This window comes from Herpailurus yagouaroundi, unplaced genomic scaffold, assembly GCF_014898765.1.
Source record: "Herpailurus yagouaroundi ecotype Mexico unplaced genomic scaffold, PumYag 142, whole genome shotgun sequence".
Taxonomy (NCBI): Eukaryota; Metazoa; Chordata; class Mammalia; order Carnivora; family Felidae; genus Herpailurus; species Herpailurus yagouaroundi.
Genome location: NW_024412397.1, coordinates 42,970,057 through 42,988,652, shown reverse-complemented (window position 1 = coordinate 42,988,652; position 18,596 = coordinate 42,970,057). Strand labels below are relative to the sequence as shown.

General features: G+C 35.1%; 1 long non-coding RNA gene across 1 annotated transcript in view; it reads left to right on the top strand.

Annotated features, from left to right (window-relative positions):
* LOC121033047 (uncharacterized) overlaps positions 1-18,596 on the top strand; it is a 177,630-nt gene that overhangs the window by 71,807 nt on the left and 87,227 nt on the right. The window contains exon 2 of the long non-coding RNA XR_005791663.1: positions 7,484-7,643. This is a non-coding gene — a long non-coding RNA (uncharacterized LOC121033047). The remainder of the gene's footprint in view (positions 1-7,483; positions 7,644-18,596) is intronic.

Below are 18,596 nucleotides of genomic sequence, written 5' to 3'. Positions count from 1 at the left end.
GTCGGACGCTTAACCGACTGCGCCACCCAGGCGCCCCTCTCATTGAAACTTCTTAAAATATTGATTTTCCTCAAATAAAGTTTTTCAGTTTTACTCCTTTTGAACCACCATATTATATTGCTTTTTGGCAATATGACAATACTATCAATGATAGAGGAATTCATATTTTGTAGTGCATTATCACAGGTGAAACAAATATATATATATATATATACAAATTTATATATATATATATATAAAATGATCAATAAGGATGAAATCAATTAAAATTTAACATGTTTGATATGGTTTGAATTAATCAGGCTGTGTTGTTTCAGTGTTGTCAAAGGTGTTGGAATACTGAAACATTGCTGAGCAATTCATCATAAATGAATATATAGAATTTCTGCAGGGCAGTTTGCCTTTTTACATCAAAATATGTGGAAATGTGTAAATCTTTTGGTGCAGAAAATTTTCTTCCAAGAATTAATCATGCAGAAATAAATACAGATATATATGAAGATTTGTCTATAAAGATTTTTTTATTTATTATAGCATTGTTTGGACTAGTATTAATTTAGAAACCAAGCAAAAGATAACAGTCAATTATAAAATACACATGGGTTTGGGGCACCTGGGTGGTTCAGTCAGTTAAGCTTCTGACTTCAGCTCAGGTCAGGATCTTGCGGTTTGTGAGTTCGAGCCCCGCATCAGGCTCTGTGCTGGCAGCTCAGAGCCTGGAGCCTGCTTTGGATTCTGTGTCTCCCTCCCTTTCTGCCCCTACCCTGCTCATGCTGTCTCTCTCTGTCTCTCAAAAATAAATAAATACTAGAAAAAAAAAAGTTTAAATACACATGGGATGTAGTTCTCCCAAACCATTATAAGTAATATTATAGAAAGGAAGTATGGTAAGACATACTGTTAGATTATAAAATATTTTACATAAGTAAGGTTCAGAGTAAAACTATATATTTTAGAGTAAAGTTACAATATAAATATAGATCAAGGATATTAATTGAGGATGTGACATGTATCAAATCTGTCAATGGTAGGGGTACAGAATGCAAAGTAATACAATAAAATTATTTAAAAATATATGCTTCTGTCTCACATATTTTTGAAGTTTTGTAAGAAGACAGCTATCAATAAAATAATCTAAGACATTCTAAACAGAGACTTTATTTTGGGGGAACTGAATAAAATGATCCCCATGACCAACTAAAAACTATATTTTTCAGTTACACATAGCCAAAAGAAAAATAATACAACGTGTTCAAGTGGAATGATATGTAAAAAGTCGGTCATAAGCTTAGGAGTAAAGGGCATGCTCTCATTTCTCCTTTTTTCTCATCCATCAGATGAATACGAGAATATGGCAGAATGGCCTCTCTAGTACCATCCATATTTGAGTAATTCCATAGGTATTGCAGAAAACAGGCTAACAGTTTTGGATTAGCATTGTGTTTTTAACTACTTTTATGTGATAATGTGAGAAACAGCAAAACTTTTATCTTGTTGAGGTCCTGTTTTTCTGGGTTCTACTGAATAGTCAAACATCACATTGGTAAGTACAGCTTGCAGGTTATCTATTGCACAATAGAACATTCTCTAGGTGTGGCACTGAAACAATCTGTCAAAGACCAAAGGGAGTGAGAAAGGTTGGCTAATGTATGTAGGAAACAGAACATACAGGGTACTTTGGTTTTGTTTGGGTGGTAAGATGATCAAAACCAACCTAGGCAATCATTTTATTTTCTATCTTTGTGGATATCAGCAAAGAATTAAAACTCTAGAAATAAGTAAAAGCAATCCCAGGAGCCTATCTATAGGAGTCTGATTCTTGGGATCATTCCTACTACCAAGTATAGAATTGCACTGACAAGAAAACAGGCATCGCTTCATTTCTTTTGTTTCATTTTGAAATAATTTTAGTTGTACAAAAATAGTAATGTTAGCATAAGCATCTCCCTTACACTGTTTAAGCCTGGTGCAGAAGTCAAAACTAAGAAATTAATATTGGTTTAATTCTGGTAAAAAAGTAAGAAATTAATATTGGTACACAATACTGTTAACTGAAGTATAGATATATTTGGATTCCATCAGTTGTTGTTGTTGTTGTTGTTGTTGTTGTTTATTTCCCCCAATAATATCCGCCCCCCCACCATGATCTTCTATACAAGAGACCACATTGTATTTATAAGCCTTAATCTCCACAAGCTTTTAACATTTTCTCAGCCTTTTCTTATTTTTATGACCTTAAAACACTTTTGAAGAGTACTGGTCATTTATTAGGTAGAATGTCCTTCAGTTTGAGTTTGCCTTATTTCTCACATGATTAGGGGCATGATTTTTGAATACCACAGATGTGAAGTACCTTCATATCAGAGACACATATTATAACACAGATTATGTTAACCTTGATCAGCTGGTTAAGGTGATTTCTCCTAGGTTTCTCCACTATGAATTACTTTTTTCCCCCTTTCCATACTCTATTTAAATAAATAATGAAGGGAGTCACTAACTTCAACCATCAGTCTTGGGGAGGGGAATTAAATTCCACTTATTGCAGGACGAATATCAAAGAACTTGTAAATATATGTTTAAACAAGCACAGTAATTAATAAATATATTGGGGAAGAGATAACTTTGAAGCTATGAAAAACCCCAGCTCTTCTTTAAAGTTTTGTCTATTTTTTTTTAATGTTTATTTATGTTTGAGGGAGAGAGAGAGAGAGAAGTAAAGAAAGAGAGAGAATGTGAGCAGGGGAAGGGCAGAAAGACAGAGAATCCCAAGCAAGCTCCACTGTCCACATAGAGCATGAGGAGGGGCTCAAACTCATGATCATGACGTGAGCCAAAATCAAGAGTTGGAGGCTTAACTGACTGAGGCATGTAGACTCTCCTAAAAGTTTTCTTTTAATTTAGCATTCATCTGTGTATTTTAGATATAGTATTTTTGTTAAGTTTTATTTTATTTTATTTGAGAGAGACAGAGACAGTGTGAGTAGGGAGGGGCAGAGAGAGGAAAAGAGAATTTTAAGCAGGCTCTGCACTGTCAACTCAGAGCCTGATGCGGAAATGAGCCCACGAAACTCTGAGCCGAAACCAAGATTTGGATGCTTAACCGAATGAGCTTCCCAGGCGCTCTTGGATACAATAATTATTATACTGGTTTTCTGAAGATCACTTTCTATGTCCTTCATTATTTATACATTTATTGCTTAAAATCCTTCTATAGGAAAAATTTATTCTTTCACTCCATTTGTTAATTTATTCAATAATTCATATGAATACAAATTCATGAATATTTATTTTTGATCAAATAGTTTCAGTTTTGATCATGGGGAATTCTTTCAGGTTGACTCTTTTGCTCTTTTGGCATTCCCCATTATTCATGTATTGCGTATTTGTCTATATTATTTATTTAGTCCTTATTTATTGATAAGCTTCAAGCTTTATTTTTTTCCCTGCCTCAGTTCTAGATTCAATAATTTCTCCTTGAAACCATGGTTATTAAAACATTTTTCTAATTTTTTCCCCTAGAGATTGTACAGATTTATGTTTAAATTTAAGTATATGAAATATTTTGAGTTAAATTTTGTGTAGTGTCTGTGATACATGTTGATGTCTTTGTGTAGGGGGGATTTTTTGTGTGAGTGTTTGTGGGGATTTTTTGATATCTATTTATTTATTTTAGTATACTTGCCCTTTGTTAGGCAAAGGATGTTGCCTTTCATTCTTAATTTTCTGAGATTTAAAAGTTTTCTGTAAACAAAAATGGGTTTTACAATAATTTTCCTACATCAATTGAGAAGATTGTATTTATGTTCTATTCAAATGGTGAAGTATATTAATTGATTTTCAAATGTTGAATCAGTCTTGCATTCCAGGGATGAAACTGACTTGGCTGTGATATATTATTCAGTTTATAGTATGCTGTAGTTAGTCATTAATACTTTGTTAAAAATTTGTTATTGTTAAAGCTTATCTGTGTTCATTTATTTAACTGATACAGATCTTTTCAAATTATCATTTTTACAGTGTGCTTTCAGTAGTATTTCAAGTATTGATATATTTCATCCAGGTTCTCAAATTTATGAGCATAAAATTATTTCCTTATCATAAAATTATTTCCTTATCATGTTTGTGAGTGTATGGGCTTAGCAGCAAACTGGCTTTTCTTTCACATCTGATACTGTGAAATATATACTTGGTGGTAATGGCGGTAGTGTTTGTGTGGTTAATCAGCTTAGCTAGAGTACCAATTTTATTCATCTCTTCCAATAACCAGCTCTGGTTTCATTATTTTTTTCTATTTCCTAATGTTGTCAATTTTATTGATTTCTACACTGCTTCCTTTGCATTTAATTTGTTCTCCTTTTTCTAGTCTCTTAAGGGAGAAGGTTTGCTTAGTAATTGGAATCTTTCATTTTCTAATATAAGCACTTAATTTTGTAAATCACTATCTAAGCACTAATCTGGTTTTATACCACACATTTTAATATGTTTTCAGTTTTTGTTTGTTTTTTTTTTGATGATGATCCCTAAAGATAATTTGACTTTTCCAGCAATCCTAGCTGTATCGAACCATTGATTTTCCTAGAAGCTTATTGGCATGCTGGTGGGAGCATAGGAAAGGAAACATTCTCTGAGGCACTGATTAACCTTTAGGTAGGCTCTCTGACCTTGTGTGTTGGGAAATGTGACTTTCAAAGCTGCCTCTGGTTCTCAACCAGATATAGCCATGTATTCATGCTCTTTCCCAATGGGGACAGTCTTTATTTTTCCTGTTTCTCTTCACAGTACTCATGAGTATAATTTTCTTGACTATTTCCCTGCAGATTAAAGGTGGGTTTTTTTTGTTTTCTTTTGTTTTGTTTTTGTTTCTTTGTTTGTTTTAGTGTGATGGCTGGGATAGATAGTGACCAAAGAGAGCCTAAGGTTCCATTTAAAGCAATTATACTTCAGACAGGCTTCCCCCTGGTGTTAGACCCTGGACCTCCCTGTTTGAGCATTTACTTTAGAAAAACTGCAATTATAAATTTTCTCCCTGTTTCTTTGAGATGTAAATCCTTCCCCATCCTCTTGCCAGTTTTACAGTCCAGGAATGTCTTTTTCAAGAACCTGGGAACATCTCTTTGAAAAGCAATCATCAAGGAAGATAGTAACCCCGCTTTCTCCATTTCTGTGGGAAGGGAGCCTAGCTTTGATAAACACTAATGAACAAATACAGATGACGTAACTGTTCATCACCCTTTCCCCTAAAATCCTCTAGAACTTTTCGAATAGCTCACTCAGTGTTTAAATCCCTCCAAGTTTTTGCCACCCCCCCCCCTTTCCCGTAGGGTGGCATTCAATCTTCTTTCTCTGTTGCAATATTCTTGGCCCTATTGCAATAACTTTAAATAAAGTCTTCCTTGTGATTTCTAATGTGTCATTAAAACTTTTCTTTGACAACAGGGGACATGGCTTTGGTGGACTTTTCCTATAGCCAGCACTAAGTGTCCTAGGTAAAATTTTTCTAGGATTCCATGACCATCCTTGTGAGCACCTTGAGAGGTTCCTGTAGGAAAGGCCTGTAAGAGAGTGTGAATACAGCCTCTAGGGATTTCTCACTCTCAAGTTGCTCAACTTAGCAATTTTTAATCATTTTTGCCTGAATCTTCTTATCAGTTTATTTGGTGTTCATTGACATCTGTCCTAGGTCATTTAGTGCTCTAATCCTATTTCTCCTTTCAGATTCCTCTCTCTCTCCAGATTTCAACTTTGTTTGCTTTACAACTTCAGTTCTCTCATGTGTTCAAAGTAGTCATTATTCTTCAGCTTGTTCAGCTATGGTCTTATAATAAGGGTGGAAGGAGCTCTCCTTCCAGTTCTCAGAACCTAGACATTTTTTAACAGGTAGAAACTAACATTATGATTTTAAAAACTGAACTAAAAAGAGGAAACACAAAAGTAGTAACTCCAGAAAGTAACTACCACATCTAGGGCTCGGGGAGTGAAAGGAAGAGATTAGAACCTAGAATCTTAGGAAAGTGATCCCACAGATATAGGGCTCAGCTCTATGCATAGAGGGTACTGCCACAAAAGTGCTGTTGTCTGAAGTTTTCAGCAGTGCCTGTGTGGAGCTTGGACTTAGACCTTTCAGGCCGAGGCTTCAGCTGTCTAGTGCTAACAGGAAATTGAAAACAACTGCTGCCATGTTAACTACCTATCCATGGAGAGTGAGAACTGTTGCTAGAGTGATGCTGACAAGAATAGTGAGCAAATTAGGTATATTATGTCCACTCAGAGTTCCTCAGATTCTCAGTCTTTCTCTCTAGCACCTCCTTTTAGTTCAGTATAGCAGTCATACAGCTAGCAAGGTAAAATAAATGCATCATCCCAGCCCTAGCACCACGAGTATTAAAAGATGAAGAAAATAGCTCAGTAATCAGCACAAAAATGTCTTAATGTTGTTGCTTTCAAAAGTAGATATATACTATTCCAAATTATATATACTATATATATATATATATAATAAACATGGTTGTATGTTTTATATGTGTATAAAATATACAAATTAATATACCTTATTATATGACACCTTTTTAAAAATTTTTAAAATTTTTTTATTTATTTTTGAGAGAGAAAGCAAGCCAGGGGTGGGACAGAGAGAGGGAGACACAGAAACCAAAGCAGGCTCCAGGCTCTGAGATGTCAGCAGAGAGCCTGACATGGGGTTCGAACCCACGAACCATGAGATCATGACCTGAGCTGAAGTCGGACGCTTAACCGACGAACCACCCAGGCAACCTATGACTCCTTTTTGCTGGCAAGAATACTTGAGAGATTAAAGAGACATATACACAGGGGAGAGAAATGACTCGTTCTGTTTTAAATTCTTTCTCATGTTCTGTTTTTTGTTATTCTTGCTGGTTAGTTTTATTTCATTGTTTGCTTGAACACCTTGATAGAGGAAATATGTTAACGCTAGAATCTAATTGAATCTATTTGAATGACCTATCCACTTCAACAGATGCATTCTCTAAGGGCAGGATTCTCCATGGCATCATGAAGACAGTTTTGGAAAGCATATCATTGGAAATGTAATACCGCATTCTCAGTACATCATGTCACATTATGGGGTGCATTATCCTTCTGCTGTGTGAATTTTATTCCCATTACCACACAGAGAAAATAGAAAGAAAATTAAACTTTAAGAGTTTGCTTTGTTTTAGGGCTTATAAATTATCATTGCTAATGAATTTTTATCAATATCATGTGGAACGAAAAGATAGAAATTTTATGTATCTATGGCTTTTCAATTTTTCTGCATACAATGAATTTTGAATTACTGTTTCTAGAGCCATTTTATTATGGTTTTCTTTTTCCCTTAAGAATAAGTTGTTCTTATAACAAATCATTTAAATGTTACTATATGAAACGTTACTATATGAAAAGCTTTCCCAAAATGTATGTTGTGAAATTGTGTACATAACGGTACTTTTTTTTTTTTTTAAAGGCAAATGTACACACACAGGATATACAGTGTTCTTGAGTTGCATGCTGTGCTTCAGTAGCTGTCTTTTGTTCAGAACTTCAGCATACTTGCAGATCATTTAACCGTGTGTTTGATATTACAAAACCAGCACAGGCTCTTTTTAAGCTGCCTCCATGACTGGGTGAGTAATCAGATTGCTAAAAGTGGACATAAAGGGGATACACATGAAGGATTTTTATCAAAAGTTGCCATTCCACATATCACAGCTGGAAATCTAATTGTGCCTGTATTCATGTATCCATTTATTATACTTTAAAATTTACCATCTGTGTGAATCCTTATGTTTTTATATAGAAGAAAACCTTCACAGTAGATGTGTGTAAGCTGGGACTTATAATTCAAAGACAAAAATCAAATCAAAGCAAAACATAATTGAACATTTTGTGTTGGTGGTGGTGGGTGGTAATCCTATTTGCATTTTAAATGTATAATCTTGATTAAGTTTTGTGACCCAACTTCAGTGACCCGACTTCAAATATCTTTAAAAAGAAAAAAACAAATCATTTTTTTCTCTATTCAAGTGGAAAAAGTAAAGCAGTATTTATTTTACAAAAATGGAGAACTCATTTGTAAAAAATTTGAGATCTTCTTATATTTACTTTTGGAGTTAGGGAGAATTTAAGAAACCTTATCTGTCTTATTATACGTGTCAGTATACATGAATAAAAACAAATCATAGATCACAGTTTGAGGAATCTCCAGGAGTGTGTGTATGTGTGCTTGTATGTATGTAACAATTAATGTTATTTCCTATATGAGAGCCTTGTTCACTGATGTATTCCTACAAGAGATTATCTTCTCAAGTACAGTTTGCATATGCGTTTAAATTTTAAGTAAAGAAAATGATAAAATTACATGTGTAATGAGTGCTAAAATCACCTTAAAAATATATTTGATAAAATGTGCAATAAAAATATGTATTTTGAAATAAAATAATAAATGAGCAAACTATTTTCAAAGATATAGAATGAAATCCATATTTTATGGTTTTAAAATTGCTCTCCCAGTTTATGCTGTTTATCTTAAGAGATATTATTCTAAGTTGTTGAGTACCTTATAAGCACTCTATACATTCTTCTGGAGGTGAAACAAACTTTTACAAATTGGGTGTTAATATAAAATAAAATAAAACAAAATAAAATAAAATAAAATAAATAATTGGATTATAAAATTCCAATAAATCACAGAATTTCAAAATAGTAAAACAGTCAATATTTTTAAAAATAATAATTTTTTAAAGTTTATTTATTTATTTTGAGAGATAAAGAGAGTACACAAGCAGGGGGAAAGGGGAAAAGGAAGAGGGAGAGAAAGAATCCCAATTAGGCTCTATATTCAGAGAAGAGCCTGAGGTGGGGCTTGATCCCACTACTGCGAGATCATGACCTCACCCAATATTAGGAGGCTTAACTGACTGAGCCACCCAGGTACCCCTAAAAAATGGTAATTTTATTTTGGGCAAAATGGCTTCAAGTCCTCAGTTGAAATATTCTCACTGAGAGCTGATTAACAGAGAAGTTTAAGCCAAGATTGTACATTGAATGAGGAAGGAGAACTAGCGTCTGCTGAGCCTTTAGGAAAACTTCCATTGAGATAAAGTTATATTAATTCACTATCTTCTATATTTTCATAAGTGAAGGTGAAGTTGTAAAAAAGATTCGTTGAGGTTTTTTTTTCTTTGCTCAGAAATGTTAGCGATAAGAGAAATAAAGATGATCCGTGACCAGTTTACTCAAAAAATTGCCAAGAATATGACTATGACACACTCATATCATTATTTGATAATTGTTGTCATTAAATATTTGGTAATTGTTTCATAATCATGTTTAGCCATACATAATGTTATAATGGAACAAATATGAACAAAATGACCAATGACTTGTTTTCATATCAATAGTTGGTACTTGAATATGGATTTTTGATAATTATTGAAAATCACCAATGACATATACAATATAAATCAATTTTTGTGTTCATTTTTATTTTGAATACGATCCTTAAAGCCAGTCCATTGGTTAGGACCAAAATTCCTCACTAATCTTACTTTTCCTGTAAGGCACAGGATACTCTACTCATGGCCCAAAAGCATGCAGTATTAGAAATCCAAAGTCAACTAGTATTCACCTGTCTCCTACATAGAAACTGAAAATTAGTACCTTGCTTTTCTTCCGTATGAAACTAATAAGATATAACAATACTTACAGTTATTTTATCATAGTTTAATTACCCACATGCCTGGGATCTTGGTGTCTTTCACTTACCCTCTGGGTTACATCTCTAAAACTATGTAACTTCCTGCAACCTCTGCCCATATACACAGAGGAGATGTTTGCCTTGTTTCAATTAGTTTCTATTCATAACTGATGCAGGAATGAGGAAGGACCATCCTGCTTCCCATTGGAGACCCCTTCTCCCATGCTCCCCTTTCCACTGCAGTCCCTGCAAGCAGAAAATGTCCTGTTTAATAACTTAAAAAAAAAAGAGAGAGAGAGAGAGAGAGAGAGAGAAACAAAGAAAAAAGAAAGGTATTTGAAGAAAAGTGCTATATCTCAAGCATTTATTGTCTTTGGAAGTTGTTCAGTTACAAGACAACAGAAGTATGGTCACTGGGGGACCAGTGACTTCCCTAAAGTGATTTGAACAAAGTGAATTGCTGGAAGGACATGGATTTCAAAATAAAAAGGACAGCCAAAATAGCAAAACAAGAACTGTGAAGCTGAGTGATAACAGATTATAAAGCTACATCACATAGAGAACCCTCGTCAGGAACTAAAGCATTAATCATGTCAAATTCATTATTTACTGGTGAGATTTAGAACAAGAGTGATATTGGATGATGACCTCAATGTAATACCTTGCTTTAATTACTCAATTTGTAGAGAAAAATCTACTGATTTTCTGATTAATGAAAGGCTTTAGAAAAAACTACTTTAAAAATAACATTTTCAATAGTTGCATTTTTGCTGTTCAAAACACATTTTTAGGGACTGGAAACATTGTCATATTCTATAATCATAAAAAGTATGAGATTCTTTTTACATGAAGGAATGCTTTAATTATTAAATTTTCAGGAAAATTTATAGATACAAATAATAGGAAAACAGTATTGAGGATGTGCTGAATTTTATCAACTTGAATGTATAATTGCTCTTTGTTATAAAGTATGTTTATTTTTCTACATTTTCATTAACTCTATAGCTTAAAATGTCTCTTAAATATTTGAAGAATCACAAGATATACTTTTATTAAATGTAACATTTTTCTAGATAGGATGGAAACATAAACTGATTTATTAAACTTCGTTTAATACATTTATGGTTTTTATTTTTATTTACTTATTTTTTAATGTTTATTTTTATTTTTGAGAAAGAGAGACAGTATGAGCAGGGGAGGGGCAGAGAGAGAGAGAGAGAGAGAGAGATCAAATCCCAAGCAGTCTCCACAATGTCAGCACAGAATCCTACTCATGGTTTGATCCCATAAACTGTGAGATCATGACCTGAGCCAAAATCAAAAGTCAAACACATAACCAACTGAGCCACCCAGGCACCCCTATGGATTTTTAAATATACCCTTTAAATTATATTTGTAACAAAATATTTTTTGAATAGATTTTTTTAAATGTGTATTTTTGAGAGAGACAGAGCACTTCTGTGAGTGGCGGAGGGGCAGAGACAGAGGGACACAAGAGTATCTGAAGTGGGCGCTGCACTGACAGCAGAGAGCCCTATGTGGGGCTTGAACTCACAAACCATGAGACCATGACCTAAGCCAAAGTTGGACACTTAATGACTGAGCCACTCTGGTGCCCCTTTTTGAAAAGATTTTAAACTGGAAGGTTTTTAAAAAATAATAAATATAGTTGAATGTTTATAATTTTACCTTTTCTAATGTTCAAAATATTGATAATATGTTTATTTCAAATCTCTTTTACATAGAAATTTACAGTGAAAAATTATTTTCACATTCTGTGAAACTAGGTTTCCATTTACTTGTTCAATAGAAGTCATTTGCATCAAATATTTAAAAATGCCCTTGGCAGGGATTTAATTTGAAATGCAGTCTTATATCTAAGTAGGAGACTCAATTAATATGTGAAAAGCTGTAAGTTTCAGAACACTGCTTCTTCTGCTTCCTTCCTTCCTTCCTTCCTTCCTTCCTTCTTTCTTTCCTTCCCCCCTTCTTCCATTTTTCCTACTTTTATTTTTTCTTTCCCTCCCTTTCTTTCTTTCTTTCTTTCTTTCTTTCTTTCTTTCTTTGGCATGATTATGGACCATTTATATTTAAGCTAGTTAAAGAGGAAATTGTAACACAGAGAGAGAAAAAAGTGAAAAGTAATATGACTGATGGATTGTAACTCTCAGTGGAGGTTGATTAATTGTCAGTTCTGGGTATTAAAGCAAATGTGGTTGATGGGTAAGTAACAGGTTTCAGAGTGAGATGTTTCAAATTGAGATTATGGAAAAGATCCTGTTTTGGGTAATGACAATGCCCTAGGCATTACCATGGGTGAAAATTGACCAGAGTGGGAAAGAAGACAGGATCATTCAAAGACTGGAAATGAAGGATCTCAGCTACCAAAATGTTGGTAAGATTATCTCCTTGAAGCACAAATTACTAAGAATTATGACAGTAATATTAGAGAGAGTGAGAGTGAGACATATTTTAAATAATGTCTTTGAGGAATTGACTAGAGCATATTTAGTGCCTATACATAAATAGAACAGTGGGTGGAATATTCTGATGATAGGAGATTCAGACTTGGTTTTCAAGATGATGGAAGCATAACTGTCAAGAAGCTGCATCTGGAAACAAAAAGGACATCTACTCCCTTGGTACACAGAATAGTAGCACCCAAAGTTGTCCATGACCTAATCCTTACAACATGTGAATATATTCCCCTACATGGCAAAAGTGATTTTGCAGATGTCATTAAGTTAAGGATCTTGAGATGGGTCATCATGGTGGGCCAAATCCCAAAGACCCTCAAAAGAGGGAGGCAGAAGGGTAGAGCCAGTGAGGAAGATGTGATGAAAGAAACAAAAGTCAGAGTGATGCAACCAAGGCAAGGTTGAGAAGCCTCTAGAATCTGGAAAAGGAGAGGAACAAACTCCCCTCTTCAGGCTCAAGAAGGCACCCAGCTCTGCCAGCCTGCTTTAGACTTCTAACCTCCCAACTGTACAGTAATAATTTTGTGTTGTTTTAAGCCACTATATTTGTGGTAATTTGTCACAACAGTACAGTAGGAAATCGATAAAACCCCACATCCAAATACAGTGTAACATAATTTAGGAAAGAAAACAGACACCACCTGAGAGAGCTGTAAATGAAGAGACAGCTGGATTTCATTTAGAGCAAGAACATGAAAATTGATCATAGACTATATGAGGAGGACATTGGGGAAATATTTCAAGAGTTTGGGAGGAGTGGACACTGGTCTTACAAAGGAATGTATATAGACTAGAATAGGACTAAGAATCTGGGGGGTAGGGGGATGAACTGGGCTTCCCATGTTGCCTGACAAAATGAGGAAATAGAGAACAAATGAGATTGGTATATATGGCACAAACACCAGTGATGGTGAAGTAAGGGTGGCATGGAATATAGGGTAGCCTTTCAATGAATAATCATACTTGACCATGAAGTCATGGAGGCAAAGAAAGGGTGGTCTTAAATGGGGCATCCAGAACTCCCAGCCTCTCTTCTTATTATAAAACCATGCAAAATTATGAGATTTTCTCTTTATACCTACCAATAGACAGTATAAAAGATGGACAAATTGATTAAATAAGCAATGCATAGACACTATAAGTGTAAGTAAATCATACTTTGTATCTGAGGTTTAAAAAGAGGAATTGAGTAGCTTTGTGGGTTTTGGGAGAAAAGAGTTTGCTGAATCATGACAAGTTATATGGAGACTTAGAAGCAGGACTAGGAATAAGAAATACCTGAAATTTGTATTAGATATATCTGTTTGAATTTAAGAGAGAACAGGATCATGAGGTGTTAAGAACTAGAATTTCATGAAGTGATAATTATCAATAGCAATGAAGAACTGTGACTATTCCTCTCCATGATGAGAACCAGAAGTCTGGTTAGGACTTTAGCTGTTTCATACTGAACTTTGGAAACGCTCGAATTTTATTTTTAAGTTAATTTAATTAATTTTTTTTTAGAGAGAGTAAAAGCAGGGGAGAAGAGCAGAGGGAGTAAGAGAGAATATTAAGGAAGCTCCAGGCTCAGTGCAGAGCCCAGAGTAGGGCTCAATCCCATGACCTTGGGATCATGACCTGAGCCAAAATCAAGTTGACGCTTAACTGACTGAGCCACCCAGGCACTCCTGGAAAAGCTTTATTTTTGTGTGTATTTTATGAGGCAAATTGCTAAATAATATGGATCCCACAAATAAAAGATAGCATTAAAGAGCTTTAAGTAAAAGAGACCAATGCATGCAAGTAAAATTGCACTTTTAACAATGGTGATGAAAAAGGAAAAACTGTGCCTGATGATTCCTCATATTCTTTCCTTTTGAAAAATGAGTGCCTTATTTTACTGCATGCTTTCAGTACAATATGTTAGTCCATGAATTTTGTAAAAGATGAATCCATAGGAAATTATCAGAACAGCAATATATGTCCCAAAGCCTAAATTCAATAGCAGTTGTACACATACTAGTTCAGCAAGCAGTACTGGATTTTCACAAACATGCTGACTTATGATGACCAAAATGAGAAATGAATAACCAGCAATGGAGCCTGGATAGCAATAAGTGGAAGTCGGCAGATGGTGTGTGAATATCACACTGGCACTGGAAAATAGCAGAACAGACAGCCACGCTTACTATGATGACAGATTGACTGACTAGAAAAGCTTGAATGCACTTGTGGTGTTTTCCCTAGTGTTTTAATTGGAGACATAAAAGTTCATATTAAACTCCATATCAGTTAGAAATGATAAGTCAAATTCAACTTAGTGTTGGCTTGGTATATCTGTTCATTTTGTGTGTGTGTGGGAAAGGGAATCTGTATACTGACTAATTAGCATAGAAAATGATCTACTTTTACATCATTCAGCAGATACTAATGGTTTAGTGGATGTCCTTTGAAATAAAATTAAGTGACCCAGAAAAGCATGAATATTATACCTAACTTTATGTGATATACTGCTTATGATAAAATGTGAAGTTTAATTATTTTCAAAGAAAATATAGCCAGTAAGGTGATTTAGGCAGAATCATCGTTCATCTCTACCTTACTCCAAAAGGTTGCATTAAATCATCAAAACAATAGCTATTTTTATACTGTAATGATGTGTCAACTTGTCTATAAATTTGTAGATGAGTCAAAGGTGAATTAAGAAAGGCAGACTTTCCAGATAAGTAATCCTCATGGTGCTTGAATTTAAATGATCAATGACAGAACAAAATATATTAGGAACATGAGGAAATATCCATTCAAGGAACACATCTATAATATAATTTGAAGATATGATATATAGGGATGAAATAATGTATCTTTTAAAGTTTTCAAATATTATCATCTATATTCAAAAGTATTATTCAAATAATTATGCAAGAAATTATTGACATTATACATTTATTGTATATAGTCCCTTCTGACATATGCAGGTAAGCTATAAATAATTGAGGGGGGATCTTCAAATGTAATCAAACTATGACCTACTATCAATATTATGATTGACAGTGTATATGAGTTTGAGAAGCAGTGAACACCCTTTCTCTTCAGCTTCTTAACCCACTCACAATTCACAGAAATAACTGTTTGTGAAAAAAGTCTAATTTATACCTCTATGTGGATATTTAGTCCGGTTTTTAAAAATATTTTGAGTGAATGTCTGAGTCGATTTTAAGAAGTCTTTTTACGATCAATGAATATTTCAGTATTTGTCATTATTTTGATGAATGTTCAAAATATGTTTTTAGTGTCATAATGGGAAGAAATATGGTTGTGAAATATTTAGAGACTTTGGCAGAATTTCTACTTTTCAAGGTGAAAGTTGTGACATCTGGCTTATGATCGCAAGCAATATATATTAAATTGACTAACTCATTTGACTAATGTGTTGTTTAATATTTTTCCGGATCCTATGTATTGAATTATGTCCACATAGGCTTGGCCAAATCTACAAAGCCAATTTGGAAATATAATAAGGATGCTCAGTTGTTGACCATGAACTCCTCTGTCAGTGTTTAGGGACCTTTTAATGTGCAGTCTATAGATAGCATCCAATATACTTAAATAGGCTATACAAAAAATGTCTTTTTCAGGAATTTAGTGAGGGAAAGTCCAAAATAGCAAATTAAAGAATAAATAAAAGAATTAATTTTCAAGATTAAAAACAAGAATCAAATTAGTATGTGTTGTTCACTATTTCCTTGTGGAGAGATAAAGTTATTGCCTGCACAGTTTAAAAAAGAAATGAGTATCTTCAGTTTCTGATGTTGTATCCAGCTGTCCAAGTGTCTTCATATCAGTTATAATTTCCTAAAAATATTCATCTGTGTCACCCTTATTGACTATGTCATAATGTCTCATATATTTTATTTAACTTCAAACTAATATCAGGTGTCACTTTGCTTCAATGTACTTGACACATTTTTTATAAAGAATTGATAAAATAGAATATCCAATCCTTTTCCTGTTATTGAGGAAAAGTGAAAAGAGATCTGTAGAAATGTTGGTCATATGAATTACTGTCAAAATATGCTTAAAAAAGGTCAAAAAATGTTCTTTTGATTATTAGAATTTTAAAGTAGCAGTGGGAAAGGAATATCCCCCAAATTCAGTATAAAGTGACTAAGTTTTGAGAGAAACAGAGAGACACACTTCAGGAAATAATCTAAGAATTGACCATTCAATCAATCCTCAAATCAGAAGTAACATCTATCTTCTTTAAATAAGAAAAAAGAATTTCAAAAAAGAAAAAAAGAGGAGATTTGTAGCGAAGATTGTAGCATACTTGGAAGACCCTAAGTTTGTATCATCCCTCAAACTATCAAATCATCTGAAGACCCAAGAAATTGATCAAAGGACTGACACAGCAAACTCCACAACTAGATGGAGAGAAGAGGCCACACTGAGGAAGGTAGGAAGTGTGGAGATGTAGTTTAAGGGAGAAATGGATCATGGGTGCTATGGAGAGAAAAGAGTCTTAGTCATGGAGGCACAAAAGAGAGGAGCTCACAGGGGAATGAATGCATGAGGAGAACACTTCCCCAAAGCCATTGGCTAGAAAAATGAGAGGGGCTGATTTTCATGAGTTTTTGCAACCAGTGGGACTCCAGGACTAGAGATTTATGTGGGCTTGTCTGGGAGAGAGCCCTGAAGACACTGCCCTACACCTGAAGAGAAGTCAAGCAAACAACTTGGGCAGATGGCACAATCTGAGGAACTCCTAAGATGCATAGAGAGGAGATTGTTCTCTCTTCTTAGAGTGCATCTGTGAGAGGTGGAGTTACACAGATGCCTCTCCATGCACAAAAGAGCCAATGGGCATCATTTCCCTCCCCTGCACCCTAGCATAGGTTCAGAGCCCCCTCCCAAAAGCAGTTCAGCCTGACACTGGCTGACTAGCCGCTAGCTCCAAGTACCATGCCCCTGTGCTCTGGTGCAACTGCCATTCTTGGCCAAAACTATTTCCTAGTGTGGCAAGACCATATCCAGAACACCAGTGCAGGTCCCTGCCTATACAATATTCCTAAAGTTTGGAATTTTAAAAGTCACTGGGCTTGGCTGGGGTAGACTCCTTAGGGCACTGCTATGCTCCTGGAGAGAAAGCAGAAAATCAACCTGGAGACAGCATGAAAACAGCAATCTGAAGAATGCCACAGATGCACAGGAGGGAGAATATTTGCTCTTCTGGGAGTGCTTCTCTGAGACCAGCAAACACAGAGACCCCTTCCAGGGACAAAGGAGCTGACTGGTGACATTTCCCTCCCCCACCCCTCAGTATAAGCACAGAGCCACCTGTAATAAACAACATAGTACTGACACTGGCTGCCTAACATGCTTGCACCAAGTCCAGCCCCTCTGCATTCCCCAGGTACTGCCCTTCTTGGGCAAGTGTACCTCATTCCCAGCTCCACAGGCCCCTTCCACAGGATATCAGCAGAAACTCCTGCTCACACCACATCTCTCAACTAGAGAGCTCTGCAAGGCTTCAGTTCTAGTGGAAATAGCATCTGGTCTCTTAACAAGACCAGAGCACACATAGTTTAAGTGTGCCACACTGTGATCAAGGTCCATACACTGCCCATTGCAGGCAAGGAGAGCTTCTGAAGATGACTGGACTGAAAGACAGAGCAGCCAAAACACAGCAGCAAAGTGCACCAGCACAAACCAGGGGCACTCCATGAAACACCAGGCCCTAGACACTGTGTGATCTCTTTTTTCATAAAGCCATTACCTCAGAAGTAAGAAATATAACAGGCTTTTGTAACACAGAGAAGAAGACAGAGACTTAGACAAAAATGCCAAGATGGAGGAATTCATCCCAAATAAAGAACAAGATAAAGTCAAGGCCAGAGATCTAATTGAAACAGATATAAGTAATATGCCTGATGGAGAATTTAAAACAATAATCATAAGGATACTTGCTGAGCTTGAGAAAAGAAGACTTCAACAAGACCCTTACCACAGAGAAAAGAGCTAAAAACAGCCAGTCAAAAATGAAAAATACAATAACTGAGATTTGAAACCCAAGTGGATGTAATGAACACAAACACGGAAGAAGCAGAGGAACGAATAAGTGGTATAGAAGATAAAATAATGGAAAATAATGATGCTGAACCAAAAAAGGAACAAATTATGGAACACAAGAATAGACTTAGGGAACTCCGTGACTCCATCAAACATAATAACATTCAAATCATAGGAGTCCCAGAAGATGAAGAGAGAGAAAATGGACAGAAGGTTTATTTGAGGAAATTATGGCTAAAAACTTCCCTAATCTGGGAAAGGAAAATGACATCCAAATTCAGGAGGAACAGAGGACTCCCATCAAAATCAACAAACAAAGGCCAATACAAAGACATACTGTAATTAAATTTGCAAAA